The sequence below is a fragment of the Sarcophilus harrisii genome, chromosome 6 (genome assembly GCF_902635505.1).
Source record: "Sarcophilus harrisii chromosome 6, mSarHar1.11, whole genome shotgun sequence".
In the NCBI taxonomy this organism is placed as follows: domain Eukaryota; kingdom Metazoa; phylum Chordata; class Mammalia; order Dasyuromorphia; family Dasyuridae; genus Sarcophilus; species Sarcophilus harrisii.
Window position 1 is genome coordinate 103,226,391 of NC_045431.1, and position 21,476 is coordinate 103,247,866.

Here is a 21,476-nt window from a genome sequence, read left to right on the forward strand (position 1 = left end):
TCTCCAACTGAATTGCTTCATTAAATCTCTCCCTGGCTTCTGGGGACAGAGTGGGAAGACAGATTTCTCTTAAATTCTAATACCACATGTCATTAGATGGGCTTGCCTGAGATTCATAACAAGTCCAGAAAGATAATAAAGATTGATTGTAGGATATGGTTCATCCCCAAATCTTAGCACAGATAGCATATGTAGAAAGGAAGCCATTTCACTTGTGAGTGAAATAGACATTTTTAGTGTAGAACTTATTAAAAACCTACCCAATTTTAAAGGCCTGAGTAGATTTTTCTTCACAAAAAGATTCCCTTGATAATGTTTTTACTTCTAACGTTGATTTTTTGGAAGAAAATCATTAGTATGGGAAATGTGATGCTATTCAGAGACAGAATAACAATAAAACAGAGAGGCAGGGGGATCTGAGTTCAAATTTGATTTCTGATTCACACTGGCTGTGTGTCTCTGGACAAGTTACTTAAGTTACTCCATAGATTTTTATCAAATTCATTTAGAAACAGTAGCCATTAAAGTGCACGGAAGGATCCCTGTGGGGTACATGGATTTGGCAAAACTGATTCACACTATATTCAGGAGTGTTGCTGGTAGAAATGGAGACTGCTGGCCCTGTATTTGGTGTTCCCCATTAGGTAATATTAGTAAATAAAAGTTTCCTTATTTAGGAGGTCTCTATACTTGAGGTCCCAGGGCCAAGTCCCAGGCTTAGGACACTCCCTAGTGTGTTCTGAACCACATTAGAGTGTAACTAAGAAGTATTTAATAAAATAGGTAAAAATATAGTAGAACATAGATCATGTTCATACCTGGTTTTCTAAGTCAGTATACAGCATGGTATGTGGTTTTGTGTAGCTTGCTTCTGTGAGTTTGATACTACTTCTCTGAACCAAAGAAATCAAAGGTCCCAGTCCCAGTCCCTAATCTACAAGGTAGTTAACACTTCGTTAATATTCTTGTGTGTCTCTGTGTGTGTGTAAGAGAGAGACCTTTGCTATGTGAAAAGCTTCTAACAACCATGGTTCTGGATTTGAGAAAGGAATATTGTTGAAGGAAGTTCTGTAATTACAATCCACAGGCAGCCACTCAAGTGGACTTTTACCACTTTGATTTCTTTATTGCTGCTTAGTTTGAACATTGTTGTTTGCATCATGACAATTTGGGAAAAAGTAAATGTTGCACTCAGTGCTAACCAAAATATGATAAAGTAAAACCAGTATTGGAAGAGTTAGCTTTGCAGTATATCTTAAATTCATTTTCTTCTTGGAGAGGAGAAAAGGGATAATGGATTCTCTCAGCTGGACATTGGTAATGTCCCCAGGAAAGGACAGGCTGTGCCATTATAAGAAATTTCTATGGTTTCTCTCTCTCTCTCTCTCTCTCTCTCTCTCTCTCTCTTTCTCTCTCTCTCTCTCTTTCACAGACACTTTCGAAAAATCATTCATTAATTCTAATTCTACCTCTCATCTCCCAACTTGCAGCCTATTTCAGCAAAAGTTAAATAGGGATATAGCTAAAGTTTGTGCTAAGGATCTGTTCAGATAAGCAATCATTATTAGATTCCAAGTGTGGTTCTTCTGTTAGAAATCCTCTGAATGAATTTATGAGTTATTGCTTTTTAGAGAAGATAGGTTGAGATTATAGAGCAATTGAGTTTGCTCTCTTGCTGGAATCAGGCAGAAGCCTCTTTGGAAGGAGCACAGAATCTCAATCTCATTATGGGCATGAAGGTAGACACAGAGAATATAGAAAACAAGCCTGAGATTTTCTTCACACAGTTTGATACTGTAGATCTTACGTGTTTTTCCAGGATTGTCTTAGTTAAAATTGACTAAATCTGCTATAAAAATAGCATCAAGTTCTTTACTGAAGATGTTTTTGGCTACATAGATACATGTTTGCTAATCTGGGGGAACATGAGTTTGTGAAGGACAAAGTCAAAATCCCCATAGTAAGCCCAGGAATGGAAGATGGACCTGTCACTAAGAAGGCAAAGTTGGAGACCTATCCGTTCCAGGAGGCTCCAGAAGTGAACTGGAGAAAGCGACCACTTTCTGCCCCAAGTGCTCCTGAAATTCCAAACAGATAAGGGTGGGACCCTCGGTCAAATACTTATGACCTGCTTGAGTTCCTGGGGATGAACCCTGATCTCCTTCCCAATGACTTTGTCAGCCCCTGCTTTTCTGGGATGGCACCTCTTCGTGCAGTTGTTGGTCCCTTTGTTAGGAAGGTTAATTCTAATTGGGTTTTTTATTCCTGTTTTTGCTTAAGAGTCAGTGACTCACTGAGTAGATAACATTCTTCTCCTTAGCTTCTGAAAGAGATTTCATCTCTTTAATCATTGTAACTAATAATTGTAAGCATTTTGAGGAAAATCTTTGAATTCAGAAATCATCCCATATTAAAGTCCATAACACTGCCTGCTACTGAAAGCAATATTATGTAAGCTGTCAGAATCATTCACAGAGCTTCTATAGACAGGAGTATCTTGCATTTTTTATAGAGTTGGGGGGGGTGTTTTTTTTTTCTTTTTTAATAATGCATTGTTCTTTTGACTATCCTAGAATGTCAATTGTTGTATTTTACATGTTTTCTATATTTTCCTGGATTTTGAAAAGCATAATAAAATAAATTGATTGTTTCTGGGTTAAAAAACAACAGTAGCAGCATTCTAAAATGATTGTTCCTTATCTAATCAGATTTGCAGGTGACTCAATAGATTTTATGTAGTTAATTCACAGAGATCATATGCTCTAGCACATTACAGCAAACACATGTCAAAGGACTCATTAGTATATACTAAGAGTAATACAAAGCTTAGACAAAACACCCACCCTCAAAAGCTAAATAAGTAATAATAATAGTTAGCATTTATGTAGTATTTTAAAGTTTGCAAAGCACTTTATAAATATTCTCATTTTATCTTCACAATGGCCCTGTGAGACAAGTATAATGAGTACCTTATTTTATAGAAAAAGAAACAGGACTGTAGGGGTTAAAAAATTTGCCTAAGGTCACACAGCTAGTAAATGTCCAAAACCAGAGTTGATTTAGGAGAAATAGAAAGAAAGAGTGAGGAAAGGAGATTGAGAGACAATCCGAGAACGAAGAGAGAAAGAATATTGATTAAGTGCTTAGTATCTGCCAGGCACTCTTGGGATAGAAATACAAGTAAGATGGTCCCTGATCTCATGGAACTGACATTCTAAATAAGGAACACAGCACAAAAAGTAGTGTAGGAAAACAGGGTGGGAGAAAAGTGATATCTTTATGGAACCACAGTGAGCAGTCAACTAGGAAATGACATGGAGGCAAATTTGGGCAAAAGTTTGCCTGTCAGAGTTGGGGGAACCAGCAATATGCTCAGAGTTACAGTGGGGAAGAGAAGAAAAAACAGATGTCAACATATGTGAAGAAAAAGCAGATATCAGATATCAGCATCAACATCAAGAATCAGGGAAGAATTTATGGAAGAGGTAGTGTTTAAGATAGATTTTAAAAGATGCCTTTGTCTTATTTTTAAAAATTTTGTTTTTCTTACATTTTGAGTCCTGAAATGTCTTCTCTTCCTCTCTATCGTATCCTTATTAGAGAAGGCACCATTTAGTGAAGATTTATAAATATATGTAAAACCATACTATGTATACTTCTGTTCATCAGTTCTTCCTCTGGAAGCAAAAGGCATCTTCTTTCATAGGTCCTTTAGAATTGATTTGAATATTTTTATTGTACATAGGATAACTAGGTTGTTAACAGTTATTTATTGAACTATATTGCTGTAGCTGTGTACGATGTTCTCTTGTTCTGCTCATTTTACTTTTCGTTATTTCATACAAGTCTTTCCATGTTTTTCTAAAATTATTGAGCTCATTAGTTCTTATAATACAATAGTATTTCATCACAATCATATATCACAACTTGTTCAGCTATTCCACAATTGATGGATATTACCTCAATTTCTAGTTCTTTGCCACCACAAAGAGAGCTGCTATAAATAGCTTAGAATATATAGGTTCTTAGGTTCTTTTCCTTTTTCTCTGATCACCTTGGGAAACAGACCTATTAGTGGAACAGCTGCTGATGGTTGTCTTTTTTTAAAATAGTATTTTATTTTTCCAAATCCATGCAAAGATAGTTTTCAACATTTAACTTTGCAAAACCTTGTGTTCCAAATTTTATCCCTCTCTTTCTCCCTCCGCTCTACCCAAGAGAGCAAGCAATTCAATATAGGTTAAATATATGTAGTTCTTCTAAACATATTTCAATATTCATCATGCTGTACAAGAAAAAATCAGATCAAAAAGAAAAATAACTTGAGAGAGAAAAACAGTCAGACAACAAGAACCAAGTAAGGTGAAAATACTATGCTTTGATCCGCAGTCAGTTGCCATAATTCTCTCTCTAAATAGAGATGGCACTTTCTAATGGTTAAGTCTTAAATAAATGAAGAGGGAAGAACCTGAGAAACAATATGAGTTAATACATAGGGATGTAAAAGAACAGTTAATATTGGGAAGGTAGAGAGAGTAGCCTAGTCTGGTTGGAATATGTGTAAAGGAAAAATGTGAGATGAAACTAGAAAAAGTAGAGGGGTGCTTGATTATGGAGAGTCTTAGAAGCCAGGAAAAGAAATTTCAACTTTTTTGGTAGTCCAGAGAGAGCCATCAAAGACTTTTGAGCAGAAGAGTAATATGGCTAAATCTGTATGTATAAAAAAGTAAGTTTGGAGGAGGGAGAGGATAGATGTGGTAGACACAATGGCACTTGACACTCGACCCAGTGCCCTAAAAAGGGCTAAATTTGGAGTTAAGCTGTTCTTGAACCTGGCTTCAAAGCTCATCTCTGACAGTTACTGGCTTTGTGACATAGACAAAACACTGCAAAAATGGGAATAATAATAATACTATCTGTAGTACCTATTTCACAAGAATGGTTGCAAAGATCAAGTGAAATGATAAGATTTAGAACACTCAGCAAACCTTCAAGTTTTAGTTGTAAGATTCTATACCTTGGGCTAGAAGGGACCACAAAGGTCCTATTGTCTAGTCCCCTTGGGATACATATGAGGAAACTGAGGCTTCTAGAGGCCATGAAATTAAGCAGTGGAGCTTTGATTGCCTTCCCAGTCCAACATCCTTTCTGCTGTAAGAGAAATTGTGTAGTGAGACTCTAAAGAATAGACTACTGTGGATGTCATTATTGACAGTTCTTTTTAAAGAAGTTGAAAGGAAAAGACAAAAGAAGGTTTTAGCATCGGATCAGAGTCCCAGAATGCCTCATTTTGAAATCCAGTTTTGATTCAGATGACTCACTGATATAAGCAAGCTGCCAAAGGAAACTCTTGGCCCCCTTCACATCTGCAAAGAGTTAGGTTAGTTGTGCTTACCTCTCTGTGTGGATGAAACCATTGATGTCTGGATAGTCCTTTGAAGATGAAAAGTGTTCCTAGAAACTTCACAACCCCGCCCATTCTATGTATAATGATTGGTGTTCAGACTCCGGCTGCTGCTGTTTGGAGAGACATATTTTATTCCTACCTAGGTAGGAATTTTTAAATATTTATTTTAATATATGTCTCTCCAAACAGCAACAGCGTGAATCTGAACACCAATCAATATAGGTTTTTACTCCTTCTTGAAAAGGATACAAACAACAAATAAGTCTGAACCCATCCCATTTATTTTATTTTATTTAGTCTTTTTTCTTTTTAGATTTTCAACAGTATTTTATTTTCCAGATACATGTAAACATAGTTTTCTACATTCAGTTTTGTAACACTTTGTGTTCCAAATTTTTCTCCTTCCCTTACCTCTACCCTCCCCAAAATAGCAGGTAACCTGATGCAGGTTAAATTTGTGCAATTCTTTTAAACATATTTCTATATTTGTCATGTGGTGCAAGAAAAATCAAATCAAAAGGTAAAAAAAAAAAAAAAAAAAGACAAAAGAAGGAAACAAACAAAAAAGCAAAAATACTATGCTTTGATCCATATTTAGTCTCCATAGTTCTTTCTTTGGATGTGGATGGCATTTTTCATCCCAAGTCTATTGGAATTGCCTTGAATCACTACATTGTTGAGAAGAACCAAGTCCATCACAGTTGATCATTACATAATCTTGCCGTTTTTTTCTGCCCATTTAATTTTTCATCTTTATTTATTTTTTGCTGTCTTAGTAGGACATTTAAGAACTTGGGGGAAGTGATTTTGTGGGCTTGAATTTTAAGTAAATTGCATACTTTCCTTAAAAGTCTCAGAGCTCCTTTCCTTAATCTCTTGTATTAGTGCATTTTGTATTTTGTCAAAGCCCTTTTCCGTGTATCATCTCATTTTATCTTGTCTAATAAGCCTATAACTTAGGTGCCGGGTTTGTTGGCCCATTTTATAGAAGCTGGTTAAGTGACTTTTACAAAGTAATACAGTGGAGGTATGGGATGAGAAAGGACTCCTGATTTCCAACCCAGAACTGTATTCGGCCTGCACGTTTCCTTCTCAGATTCCAATCTAAGATGAAAGTTTGAGCCAGGTTCACATGGCTCAATGTCTCTTTGGAAATATTGGCATACTTTTCATGGCAGCTCACAAAAATTACAATTCCCATCCATGTAGTACTAATAATTCAAGTTCTGTGAGCCAATAATGTCTAACTGGTTTTCCCTTAAATTGAACAAAGTCTGAATATGTGGAAAGTGACTGTATAAAGCAGTGCAACAAGTCTGTTACCTTATAGACTTACATCTAGAAAAGGACTTTTAGAGAGAGGTTGTCCAATCCAACCCCCATTTTAAGATGAGAAAACTGAGAACCAGAAAAGTAAAGGTATTAAGAAGCAGTGCTAGAATTCAAACTGAAATCTTCTGATGCTAGTTCTAGTTCTCTTCCAAAGCTTTGGTTACCTCTAATATTACTTTAGTTTCCCATATAAAGCTATTGCTTTCAAGTGATTTTAATAGGTAGTTTGAGATTCACTATTTTTGATACAAATTCTAATCATGTACGACTTTTAAAGATAGCAATTATGCTTTACTCATAATTCAGTTAAAGTATGTCATCATGAATGTTTGTTCTAATTAGGAGATAAGATTTGAAAATATGCAAATCAAGATATCTGGAGTTGAATGGGCCTTTTTCAACTTTGAGGAGAATAATACATTCTATTAATTTATCAGAGACTCTTGTTATTTAAGCAAATGATACAAATCCTTTTTTTTTTTTTTTCATATAGAATGAATTATAAAAGTTTACAATTTCCTTGAAATTCTGCATTTCATTCTTTGGTGTTTACTTTAATTGAGTGCTGCTTTACCATGTATTAGAACAATGTTCAGGCACACTGAAGAATGACCTGCAAACCAGCTCCCCAAAATGGCAATTTGGTAGCCTGTGGTCAATAAACTATGCATTACTGTTATAGCATGTAACCAAGAAAAAGAATAGGTGAATTCTCCAATTATGTCATTTCTTAATATAGTAATTGATTTATTTAAAAAGTTTTAATTTAGTAAAAAATTAAAGTTTTTTTTAGTTATAAGGTGGCCTGAATAATATTAATATTATTACTAATAGTAATATATATTTTGTGCCACTTTTCTACTTTTATTGTGAATATAATCAACAAAAACATTTTGTGGTAGTTTTTCACTTTTCTTGTAAACAACAGTCATCAACAAAAATTTTTTCAACATATAAAATAAAAAAAAGATTTGTAGAAGAAAAATTGTATTTTGCATTTTAGCCATTTATATATATATAAACCTTAAAGTGCTATATAGATGCTGTTGTTATTATCATAGATAGTTTATTAATACCTGTACACATATGCTTGAAGACTTTCTTCTTCTACATTATTAGAATTCTCTCTGACCCCTAAGCATTTTCCATTTGTATTTTATAGTAGACTTGAAACAAAAGACAGTTCTATCCCCAAAGTAGTAGGAAAGTATATAGTTTAAGTTTAGTGTTACTAAAACAGAATACTAATAATGCAGGTGCCTCCTTGGAGAAAATATCTTTTGGAAGCCAACTATTCCTCTTAAGTACTCCCACTGATGATTCTTCTTTCAGACTGGTCCAAAGTGAACAAATACCTCCCCTAATTGGACAAAACAAAGACAATTTCCTGTTTTAATCTGGTCACTCCAGGCACGGCCAAATCTCTTAGTTTTAGGGAATCAAGATCCCTAATTGGTAATGAAATTGATTGTTTTCAGTCAGCTGATCCATACCCCTGAATTAATTAATTAATGCAGCTAGAAAGATGTCCTTCTACCTTCTATCAGGTGAGAAACAACTTCTAAAGAATATTTTAATCAAAGGTGTAAATGAAGTGGAAATTATTCATAGATACTTTTATTGAATCGGTCAACCAAAGGTGTAAATTAGATATAGATTGAATGAAAGCAGAGGAAATGTCTTATGGTTTGTTGAAGAGAAACAGAAAGACTCAGGTCTTCCTGACTCCAGGCTCAGAGCATTATCTAGTTAAAGAAAAACTGACCAGATTTCTCTTTCAGACTATTCCAATGGCTTTGGATTAGGGCAATTTTTAAATGCTTTCTTAATAATTTTAAAAAATGATATAGAACTTTTGCATACACAGTTTTGTTTCATTATGTCTTTTAAAATCAGAATTGTTCACTGTTTTGATCCCACTGCCATTTGGGGAATTTAGTTTGCAGTTTATTCTTCAGTGTGCCTAAATGTTGTCCAAATGTATTAAAATACTCTTATAAAGTATACCTTCAAAGGAAGAAATGAAGAATTGAGGTCTTTCAAAGTTAAATTTTTCATATTATTATGGTAGTCATCATGGAAATTGTTCCATTGGTTTTTTGATTCTTTCACTCAACATTAGTTCATATCTTTCCATGTTTCTCTGAACCCATTATGTTCTTTATTTTTTTATGGTGCACTAATATTCCATTACACTCATATATTTCAAATTTATTCTCATTTCTCATTTTCTCAAATTTCTCATTTCATGGACATCTACTTTATTTCCAACTCTTGGGTACAATAAAAACTGCCTCTGTAAAGAAGTCTCTGTCTTTAACCTCTTTGCCTTATCTAGTACTTCTAAGTCTAAGAATATGTACTATTTAGTGATATTTTGGACATAGTTTCAAATTGTTCTCCAGAATGGTTGAATCAATTTACAATACCACCAACAGTGCATCAGTGTTCCTATCTCCCCCTTCAATAATTGCTATTTTGTTCTCATGTCAGCTTTGTCAGTCTCAGGGGGGTGTTAAGATGGAAGGGAGCCTGAGTTACAAAACACCTCCCCTCACAACCACATTGTAAAGTAGGAAGTGCAAGTATTATATTTCCCATTTTACAATAGGAGAGTAATTGCTGATAGCCACCTAACCAGTGATGAACTCTCCCATAATCCATCCACTTAGGGAAAAAAAAGTTGTAGACTTTTACTTTGATAAGGAAGTCAGTCTGGTATAATGGAAAGTGCATGAGACTTAGAGATGGGAGATTTCACACTAGTGTGACCTTACCTAAGTCACTTCCTTCTCAAGGAATGCAAGTTTTTTTTTTTTTTTTTTTTTTAAATCAGTAGTAAGGGAATTGGACCAAATTCCATTTCTAATCTTGTGACTCTTAGGTATTAGACAGATAAGATAAGAGGGTGAGGGAGGAGATATGGTCAATGATTGAAAAAAGGAATCTATGGAAAAGTGATAAGAAATAAAGGAGTAAACTGGGGAGCAAATAAACAGGTAGGGAAAGAGTATAGGGGCAGAGATATATCTAAAGAAATGTGTTGCTTTTGTTAACAGATAAACTGTTTAGAATTTCACAATTGTGACCTCTAGGATTCCTGTGAAACATATTATTCCTCACAGAACTTCAGAAGCTTTGTTGGCAAAAACAGTCTTAGAAAATAATGTATGTTCCTTCTTAGAATAATAGTTTCCAAGACAAATTTGAACTTTGGAAACCTTATTTCTTTTGAATTTCAGGAGGAGGAATTCTAAGGAATTGCATTAAATATCATCAAACAGAATTGTTAACTGGGATTTTTTCTTAATCTTTCCTTTCCCCATTCTCTTGCTTTTTCCTGGGGAAAAGAGTTTGTATATTAGGAAGTTTGTTCTATTTGCTACGTTATCACAACATCAAATCATTTTCTTACAATTTTTATGTCATCAGATGCTGAACTTTTATCTTTTATAACATGGTTATTAACTAGGACTATTCTGGTAAATGTTTAACAATCATTTTTCCCCAGAGGAAAATGCTAAAGTTTATTTGCATTATTAATATTTTCCTATCACTTTTAAGACCAGATAATCAACAAAATAATATATCAGGCCCTGACTTCTAGCATTTGCTGATTTCTGAGCTGTAAATGCTCACATTGAAAATTTAGCAATCATCTTCCTGGAACCTACAGGAGTCAGCTTTTGGGCTCTACTGGTACTAACAAATGTTCATGTTCAATTAAAGATTTTTTTTTTTAAATCTAAAAAATCAAGTCAAATAAAAATATGCCATTTCAGAATTCTAAAGAGACAGATCACATGCTCCCTCCTAAAACAAAATTTAAAAAAATTACTCATAAACACACTAATGGTTTTTTTAAGAGGTTGAAGAAAGAAGAAAAGAGTCTTGATATTGAGATATTAGGTCTGGGACACCTTCCAATCGAGTGGGAACCATGATGAATAAAGTGCTGGATTTAGGGAAAAAAAGGATGGGAATTGGAACCTTTCCTGATATTTATTAGCTATGTAACTTTTGGCAAGTCACTTCACCTATGTGTGCCTCAGTTTCCTCATCTGTAAAATGAATGGGTTGGTCACCACTGTGTCCCAGGGCCCTTCCGTTTTCAAATATGTGACTCCTCTGTGACATTGAGTTTTTTTAGCCTGCTATGATTTTAAGATTCAGAAAGTCATTGAGCTTCTTTCTCTGCTTCCCATCTGTCCTAACAGCCTGTCCTTTGCCTGAACTTTGAGATAGACATAAGGACTGCAGGCTCCCTTGTGCCCTTACCTCCACAGAGATCCACATGCATTTCCTCGCGGCCCTTTTTTTAAATGAGCCCTCAACTGCCCAGAAAATCTGGTGCCAATAACAATCCCTGGCCGTTAACCTTCATGCTCCTAGCTTCTCCCTAGTTTCCAGGCCAAAGGAAATGAAAGCTCTCAAACAATAGAAAATGTTTGGCCTTTCCTTCCAGGCCATTGCAGTGTATACTGTGTAACCTGTTCTTCATTATCTTTTTGCCTTTTTTAATATGGCCAGTTCTTTTTGTTGGAAGAATTCTGAATTCCTTAATACCTCTGGGCTCCAGGATTTTAAAGGGAATGGTTACTGAGCCAATTAGAGAGTTAGACTCCTAGCTAGGGACTGGGTTATGCTTCCTTTCCAATGCCAATCTATGGGATTTGATTAGTAGTAGACTCTAGGAATGAGCTAAGGAAACTTAAAGCTAAACTTCATCTACTGCTGCCATTATTTATTTAAACCTTTTCTCTGACTTGAAGTAATTGGGTTTAAAGCAACCAACCTGCTGTTACATTCCTGGATTTCTCAACTACCCTGCAGAGAAATCAACATACTTATTTTAGCCCAACTTCTTGTTCCACTTCCTCTCAATGAGGATCAGTAGGAAGCAAAAGCTGAAAATGGTTCTAAGTAATGGGGATCAATACAGAGAATATATAAGGTATTTGTATCCTCCTTCCTCATAAACTTTTTCCTGATCATATAAACCGCTGTGCTTAGATTTCTCTAGGGAATTAGCATCTCATTTGATTTTATTACCACCCAGCATGCAACTCCCTTCCTTGCTTTTAATTGATTGGTAATTGATGGTTGAGTGATTAATAGCTGAACTTTCCTGAATTGCTTCCCATTCCTTGCACCTCTTTTTAAATATGACTGGTGTTAGGTAGATTACAAAAAAAAACAATGCCAGTTCAGAGGGTTAGATGAATCCTCTATCTATATTTTAAACTTACTTAACTCTTTTTTATCCTTCCCCACTTTAATATAACATTTTAAGGTTCCCTAAATGCTTTCCAGACAGCAGTAGCAGAGAAAAAAGAAGATTATGTATCTGATTGTGAATTTCCCTTATGTACTGTTTGTTTGCTTTTTTTTTTTCTGTCCATGCTTGTGATGTTTTCTGTGATTATTTCACATTTAATTTGACCACAGTGTCCAAAAAGAAGACTTCTCTTTTTCTGAGAAATGTTGTAAAATGTCAGAAAACTATACAAAAAAAAAAGTTACAGATAAAATTTAGGAGAAAAACAGAAGCAGAATTCTATGCCTTTTAACTTCCATTTATCCCCTATAACTGGCCCTGATAAAATTGTTGTTTTGAAGAAATCTTATTTTAATTTCAGCTTGAAATATTCTCTGCCTCCATTTTGCCTAAACTTTCTTTTTCAATTTACAAACTTTATTTTTTCTTCCCCCCCCCAAAAAAAAGCCTTTATGACACACATAGTCAAGCAAATTGAATTCTTACATCAGCTACCTCTAGAAAAGCATGTCTCAGTATGCATTTGGAGTCCATTACTTTTCCATTAAGAGATGGGTAACATAATTCATCATCGGTCCTCAGCAATTATGATGTCACTGCAGTAATCAGCATTCTTTAGTTTTATAAACTTATTTGTCTTTATAGTGTTGTTGTTATAAATACAAGTTGTTCTTCTTATGCTACCCTCTTTGATCTGCTTTAGTTCATATACAAGTCTTCCCAGGTCTCTCTGAAAACATCCCTTTCATCATTGTTTTACGGCCAGTAGTATTATATTACACTCATATACCATCATTTGTTCAGCCATTCTCCAATCAATGGGCACCCTCAGAGTTTTCCTCTCTTTGCCACTACAGAAAAAGCTATTATGGTATTTTTGAACATATGGGTCCTATCCCTTTCTTTGATCTCTTTGGAGCATAGGGTTAGGAGGGGGAACAGGATGCTACTTTCCATCATGGATCTAAGGTGTGCTTAAAAATCTGCTAGTGAATCATAAATTCTCAGAGTTCTAAGGGAATATAGAGATTATTTAGTCCAAAAATTTTTAATCTGGGGTCCATGAATTTGTTGTTGTTTTTTAAACTGTTTTAGTGTAATTGATTTCCTTTGTAATACTCTGTCTCTTTTTCTCTTTCTCTCTACACACACACACACACACACAGTATTTAAAACCATTATTCTGAGAAGTCCAAAGACTTCACCAAAGTGCGAAAAAGAGATGTGCCACAAAAAAAGATTAAGAACTTCTAACCCCTTCATTTTAAATTTGGGGAAACTGAGGCCTACAGGCAGGGATTGAGTTGCTCTAGGTAACAAAAATAACACTCATAGGTTCGAGAGTAAAATTAAGATTTCCTGGTTCCTTATCCCCAGTGCTCTTTTCATTAAACCAACTATATTCCTCCTCTTGTTTTGGATGAATGCTCTAAGCAACAGATATTGATAACAGTTAATGTAGATTTCATACTAACCAGTGATCTCTCAAGATGGTTTACACCCAAATCTCAAAAGACTGGTAAATCCAAAGCTAAGTTTGACCTCTCAAATTCCAGTTTAGCATGCTTTCCTCAAAAGCAAAAAACAAAACAAACAAAAAACCTAACCAGTTTTATAGTATAGTAATTTAACTATACTATATAGTATACTGTATTTACTATATATATTACATTTACTATATTATATAGTATAATTTTAAAATATTCATATATATATATATAATTTTTACTGTACTATATAGTATAGTAAAACTAGTTGTGAATGAAATGAGTTTTCCTTGTCTGAATGTGGTTGACCAAGTCATTTTGCAAAAGGAAATTCACAAGATTTAGGACCACACAAGACCTCAGGGGTCTTCTAATCACTGGATTATAGATTTAGAGTTGGAATGGATCTTAGAGGTCATTGAGTTTAACCCCTTCATTTTACAGATCAGGAAACATGTCCAGAAGAGTGAATTGACATAAAAAGTAGGATTTGAACTCAGGACTTCCTGACTTTCAGTTCAATGTTCTTTTCACTCTCTTTATTTTATAGATGAGGAAAGTGAAGCCCAAAGAGGATGCAACACAATTAACAAAATTCTCGACCAGAACTGAACCCACAGATCCTTTTCATACATATTGAATAATTCTGCTGCATGGAATACCTAAGATCACAGTGATCATAGAAGAAAATATAAGCATTAAGTATTTTGTAAGGAGCAATTAGGTGATGTGTGTGCTAGCTAGATAGTGTGCTGGGCTTAAGAGTTCAAATTCATTCTCATACACTATCTGTGTGACCCTAGGCAAGTCACTTAACCCTGTTTGCCTTAGTTTTCTCATCTGTAAAATGAGCTGGAGAGGGAAATGGCAAAACTACTTACTACAGCATCATTGCCAAGATAATCCAAAAATAGGGTCACAAAGAATCACACAAGACTGAAATGAGTGAATGACAACAAAATGTTAACTACCATTTTTTTTAGATCGTTAAATTGTAGAACTGCCTTAAAAGCACCTTAGAGATTTCCATCTAATCTAACCTGTTCCTCATAACAACAACAAAATAATATTAGCTAACATTTATATAGCACTTTAAGTACTCGGGAAAGTAAGGATCAGGAAGCTGGATGACTTGTCCAAGAGCACACAGTTAATTCTGAGTAAGGCTGAAACTAGACCCCAGATCTTCTAAGTTAAGATTATGAGTCTTTTGCATTATACCACGCATCCTTCAAAACCCAATTCTGGGAAATCTAGGATCAAAGAATTTTCTAGATGGGAAGAACAGTTAGAGAGAGACCTTTTGATACAGCCCATTTGGGTTTTAAAAAAGTAAGCTCTAGTCTGAAAAAGGTGTAAAGTGACATTATAAAGCTTGGTATTGCTAGTACCTATCTTCAGGGGAGAGGACATTAAAATAATTGCTGCTTGTGAAATAAAGGATTAATCAAGAAGATTCATGAACATTTTAGCCATTTAAATGGTAGCAGCCTATAAAACTAAGCACCCTTGATATACCTTCTCTCTTTAGCTAGCACAGGTACTCAGTTTGCTCTTCATTACTTTGCATGAATTATCTTTGTCTTTCCCTTTTCTTTAAGAAATTAAGATTATTTTTTTAAAATTCCATAGTAGTTTTTGAGATTATAATGTATTATTTATCTATAAACTACTTTTGTCACATCCTGATATTCACTGTAAGCTAGAGAACATCAGAGTATACTGTCATTAGTTATTGGTACCCATTGGGATATGAATTAGCTTTTGGAAAAATTTTATAGAAATAGCCCTGCTATTTCAGTCAGTTAATAACATACCTTTTATTTTCAAACTTCAGAGTTTATTGTTGAAATAAAAATTGCTTCTCCCATGGAATTATGGAGGTTTGGTTTGGGATTTAGAATTTTCTAATTTTAGAGATAGACATTTGTCAATATGAAAAGTTTTCAAAATCTCCAAATTGCCAGATTTTCTGAGAGAGAGAGAGAGAGAGAGAGAAAGAGAGAGAGATATTAGGGCAACCTCATTCCACAAAGCCTATTATACTTGGAATATTTTTATTTCATGCATATATATCTATATATAATATGCACATACCTAGGTGTATATATATATATATATACATACTCATATTTATAATATACACATATATTTCAAATATTGTTTATTTCAGTATCCTGATCCTTTAAAAAAAATCCGATTTTCTAAGTTTATTCATAGTAAAGAGGGGGAAGAGAGAGAATAATAATTATAAAAGTCCAGAGAAAAATATCTTTTAGGACTAAAGGGATTAAAAACTATTTGTACTTCCTTACTTGCTCTTATCAAGACCTTAAGTATTTTCTTCTGGAGTGGACTGTTGTTAGTCACATTAGCTCATCAGGACAAAATTTATGCCCTAGACTAGAGCCCTTCCTAGCAATCAATAATGCTAGAGCAGTGACAGTGATTAATTTTTTTCCATTCTCCTTCTATTCCCTCGCCTCTAAACTAGTAAATACAGAACTCTTTCAATTTGTGCAGTAAGATAATTGAGGTCTTTGATTAGACTTGTAAGTACTGTGTATTTTATTTATCTCAGTTTCCTCTTGGTTTCAAGGGATCTGAGACCCAGACTTCATTCTCCATAAGTGTATGAAACTATTATATGTGTGGGATGGAAGGGATGTAGGGTGCAGACTAACTGATTGAAGGCTCATGGGATTGGCCAGCCTCTCACAACTAATTGGTAGGGTTGCCATGGATTGCTAAACAGCCACTATGTTTCACTCCCCCAGAGTGGCAGGAATTTACTCAAGAGTGAAATTATCCCTATAATAGTTTATAAAGTATTCCAGGAAGAAAAGTATAAGATAAGTACCATGAGAATTGCTACGATAAAATTACGGATGTGATCCTAGTACCTAAAAGAGGGTGGTTAATCTTACTAATAAATGGAAACAGGAAGGAATAGAAAACCATTTTAAAGTTAACTGAGTCATATATTTTTAATATTCTTTTAATATGCAATATAATCTATTTCTTTACTGCATGGTAAATGTGCTTCATCTTTCAGAGAGATTGAATGAGGAAACCATCTTTCCTATGTTCTTGGTCTGTAAAATATTACAGCAGTATCTTGACATTCCAACATTTAATTCTGCCCTGAATTTTGCTGTGAGCATTCACATATGTCCTAGAAAAGAGGTTATTATAATGTAGGTAAGTGCTTTATGAGTGATTTTTTTTCCTCCTCCCCTTCCTGTCACCTCAGAACTACATCTTTTGCTTGCAGGTGAAGAGAAAAGAGAGCCCTTGACTCATACTTAAGTGACAAATTCAGGATCCAACCATTAAGTTTCTTCACTGAAATTTGACTTCTTTTTCTTGCTGAGTGATATCTCTGGCTAGTTTTCTAGTTCACTTAGAATACAAGACTAATGGGGCCAAGGCCATGGTTTACTCCTAGATGGATTTGTGTAACTGCTAGTTACAAAAGGATAAATATTAACACAAATTCCTCATCATTATGGGAAATATAATCTCAGATATACAAGGCAGGTAAGTGGGGTCATCTCTATGTGGGAAAAACAATATTAGTAATCATTTATTGAGAAAAGACTAAAACATTTAATTCTCTGCTCAGATTTGTTGAAGTTGTTTTCCCTTTGTTTTATATCTGGGAAAATCTCACCTGAAATGACTGTAAAAACCTTTGACAGTTCAGCTTCATTCATCCAAGTTGTCAGAGTTCAGTAATGTTTTGTTGTTAGACGTTTCTCAGAAACAGAGCTTATAATTTGTGGGGGAAGTAGTAATTGAATACAACCTGAAGTTTATGTTAATATAAAGGTTTTTAAAATTATCTTCTGAACATTTTACTGCTTCTACAAATTAAAACTGATCATTGACATGTATTTTAAAAGAAGAGCTTCTCTTTTAAAAAAAAAATATTTTAAAAATTAAATAAAGGACATGTGGAATTCCAAACTCCCCTGTGTACATTGGTATTTGTTTTTGTGAATTGTTTGTATTGGTTAGTAGGTTAAGGATGAGGGGAGGAGTAGAAGAAAATGTTACTTGGCAAGCTTCCCCTATACTTTCTGGTTACCAGAGTGTCAGTGAGGATACAAAATCGAAGTTCTTTAATTAGACCTTATAAACTAAATTGATCTTAGTTTAAAAGTTGATCCTAATTCTTTAACAGTTTGTATACTCTCCTTTCCTCAGGAGTCATAGCCCAAAGCATTAGCCCAAAGTATTGTTAGTCCATTGAAATATTTTTGGAAAATTGCTGGGGCCCGAATTATGAAGGTACTTACCTTCATTTCTGGGTTGAGAACTAAGGGAACAAATAGCGATACTATACCTATACTCCAGTAAAGTTGTTCCATTTGGAGTCAGAAGATGTAATTTCAAATCTCATCAGTGATATTTGCTAACTATGGGACTGAGGATGTCACTTTATCTCAACCTCAATTTCTCCATCTGCTAAATGGAAGGTAATTCTTAAACTACTTACCTCACAGAAGTGTTAGCAATCTAATAGTGTTTGTTATATAGATGTGAATTAATTCTAATACATATGTGTTAGGTACAATGGAAAATGGAAAACAAGCAAGACTCTAGACTAGACTTCCTTTCATAACCTAGAATTTACAATAGAGTTGGAGAGACAAAACCATGAAATAATTAAAAGTCATTTGAATGGCATGCAATAATATTTTTATTAAAGCTTTTTATTTTCAAAATATATGCATGGATAATTTTTTAATATTGACCCCTGAAAAACCTTGTGTTCCAATTTTCCCCCTCCTTCCACTCTCCCTCTCCCCTGGATGGCATGTAATCCAATATATATTAAACATGTTAAAATATATGTTAAATCGAATATATGTATACATATTTATACAATTATCTTGCTGTACAAGAAAAATCAGATCAAAAAGGAAAAAAATGAGAAAGAAAACAAAATGGCATGCATATAACTAGCATTTTGTAATGCATTGAAATTTGCAAGAATGTTTTTATTCCCTCAAAACAATTTCAATAAAGTGAACTTAAAAAAAAAATATCCTCCCAACAATTTGATGAAATAAGTGCTATTATCATTCCCATTTCATAGATGAGGAAACAAATACAAGTTAAACTACTTGCTTGGAATCACATAGCTAATAAATATATCCAAAGCAGGATTTGACTTCAGCTCTTCCTGACTCCAAATCCAGTAGTATCCACTGAACCATATATTTACCTCCGTAAGATAAAGATGGTCCAGATAAGAATTGTGGACTGAAACAGTCAGAAAAGGCTTTCTGAAAGAGGTAAGATTTGATTTGGGCATTGAAAGATGGGTAATTTTTGGAGAAAAGGAAAAGAAACATTTTAGACTGACGGAGAACATGAGCAAATAAATAAAAATAGTAATGAGTATCATACAGGAGGGAACAAAGGAGGAGGCCTCCTTGACTGAAGAGGAAGACGTTTCTTTCAGAGTAGCAGGAAATGATGGGTTAGACAGGTGTCATTTGCTTGTGAGAGACTTTGAAAGCCAGGCAGGAGATTTGAGACTTGATATAGTAGGCAATAGGGAGCCATTATATGTTTTTGAGTCTCAGTTCAAATGACAAGGTAAAAAGCAGTATTTAAGGAAGATTGTTCCAATAGTGATGTTTAGGATGGAGGGTGAGCTTGAAGGATGTTAGAAAGCTGGGGCAGTAATCCAATCCTGAGTCGATAATTAACTGAATTCAAGTGGTTAGCAAAGAGAATGGAGAAGGCAGTGAATCGAAGAGACATTCAGAGAAAGAAATGATAGTGCAGAGCAGCAAGAGCTTTGTTCTCTAGAGGTTCACAAAATAGTAAAGACTGTTCAGACTATCCATTTATACATAATTCCAACTGTGTTTTGAGCATTGCTGGAAAATCCTCCTTTCTACTCATGTTGACTCCCCACCTTTCTCCTTAGTGATTGTCCCCAACTTTTTTCTCTCTTCTCAAATACACAGCTGCCATATGTGTACCAGATGATTTAGCCTTCTAGTTCAAGGAGTTCCCTCACTGGGTTTGAGTTCCCTCAGCTCCCCTCATCCACTCCTCAAAGCTTCTTAGCAACATTATCCACTCTCATCTTCTGTTCTCTTGTCACTAGAGGTCTCCCCCGCTCCTCATTAAAACTAGACACCTTCATCACTAATCTCATGCATTAGGGTTTTCTCCACAAGTACCAAAGGGAGAGGAGTGTATTTGTAGTCAGGAAGACTTGCTTCAGTGGTTAGCACAGTGCCCATCACCCAGGCAGCAGTTAAATGTTTATTGATTGGATTCAAATTTCAGCTCTGGCATAATTAATTGTGTAACTAGGGAGAAAATCACTCGATTGCTGAGGCTCAATTTCCTTATTTATAGAATTTAGCTTTAATATCTGGAATATTGTGTCATAGGAGTGTTTAAGGATCAAATAAGATGATGTTGACAAAGCACATTAGGAAATGTAAAGTGCTGTATAAATGTCAGTTATTCATCTTTTTATTCATCCTTCCTATCTTCAAGCTTTCCTCCTTCGCTGGCTCATTCTTCTTTGCTTTGTTTGTTCCAAAAAAAACCAAACAAACAAACAAAAACCTTCATTTGACCCTTCTTCCTCATCCAACTATGATTCCATCTCTTTCTTCTCTTTTAACAGCTAAACATCTGGAGAAAAGTTGCAGAGGACCCAGTACATTGGTTTCATCATCATTCCTTCTATTTTTAACCTTTTGTAGTTTGTCTTTTGTCTCCACTAATCTATTAAAATGGTTCTCTTAATAGTCAAAAATGATTGCTTGGTTGCCAAACCCATTTTATTTCCAGTCCCCATCCTTCTTGATCTTTGTGGTAGTTGACAATATTGACGCAGAATGCCCCTTCCTACTGTTCCTCCATTTCTCCTTTTTTCTAAATGTGTGCTCAGCATGTTTCCACCTTTAGGCATTTGATTATGCTAATTCTCTGTATCCATAATGCCCTCTCTAATCCTTTTTCCCTTTGCATTTATATCCACCTCTCCTTAAAAATCTAAGGGCATGAGGGCATGTTATCTCCTACACAAAGTGTGCCTTTTTTGGTAACTACTTTCTTTTCTCCTCCAACATCACATGGAGCTTCATATCACTTTCTCTGATAAGTTTGTCATGTCATATAATATAGTGGGGTTGTTTATGTTTATTTCTTACCCTCAATACTTGAGGATCAACATTTCAGAGATCACATCTTACTCATTTTCTATCTCAAACAGCCCCAATACTCTACTACGCAGTGATTAATAAATGCCTGTTGAATTAAGCTGACTTTTCATCACAGTTAAGTAAGAGAGGCTAACTGGTTTGCTGTTGTAGCCCTTCTCAGATGTTAGGGAATGTTCACACCTTTGGGAGGCTTGCCACGACTGGCAGTGGGAGTAAAAACCCATGTCCCCTGATGGAATTTAGGACTTGGGAGCATTTCAAGGGTCCCATGATTCTGGTAGCTTCAGTTAACTCTAGACTAAAAAGGTGAGCTTGATAGAGGGAGTGTCAGTCTAAACTAAGCCCCTTTAGCTACTAAAGATTTCTTTCTTGTAATAGTCAAGATTTTCTGTGCTGCATCCAAATCTCAAGCTCTGCAACTTTCAGGGCTTCTGACCTATTGGAGCAAACTATATCTACTCCTTCATTATTATTATTATCATCACAATTATTGTTGAAGCCTATTTAAACATTAACTTGATTGAGAAAAAAACATTGCTGGCTAAGAGTTAAAATTTCAGGTGAGGTTTTTTTTTTGGTTTGATTTTTTTTTTTAAACACATGACCATATGAATGTCTGTTGTCCCTTCCCATACTGTTTTGGGTGTCCTTCCTTCATCTCACCCTCCTAATATAAATTCTCAGTCTTGACATGAAATGAGTGACATTGCCACCCTTCCCTCATCCTCTATTTCTAGTTGAATATCTGTCCTAAAAAAATCTGTCAG

General features: G+C 34.8%; 1 protein-coding gene and 1 pseudogene across 2 annotated transcripts in view; both read left to right on the top strand.

Moving 5' to 3' along the window:
* LOC116419886 overlaps positions 1–3,840 on the top strand; it is a 66,004-nt pseudogene extending 62,164 nt beyond the window's left edge.
* The window catches only part of GALNT7 (polypeptide N-acetylgalactosaminyltransferase 7), a 192,685-nt gene that overhangs the window by 65,875 nt on the left and 105,334 nt on the right, over positions 1–21,476 (top strand). The gene's annotated exons all lie outside the window — the stretch shown is intronic.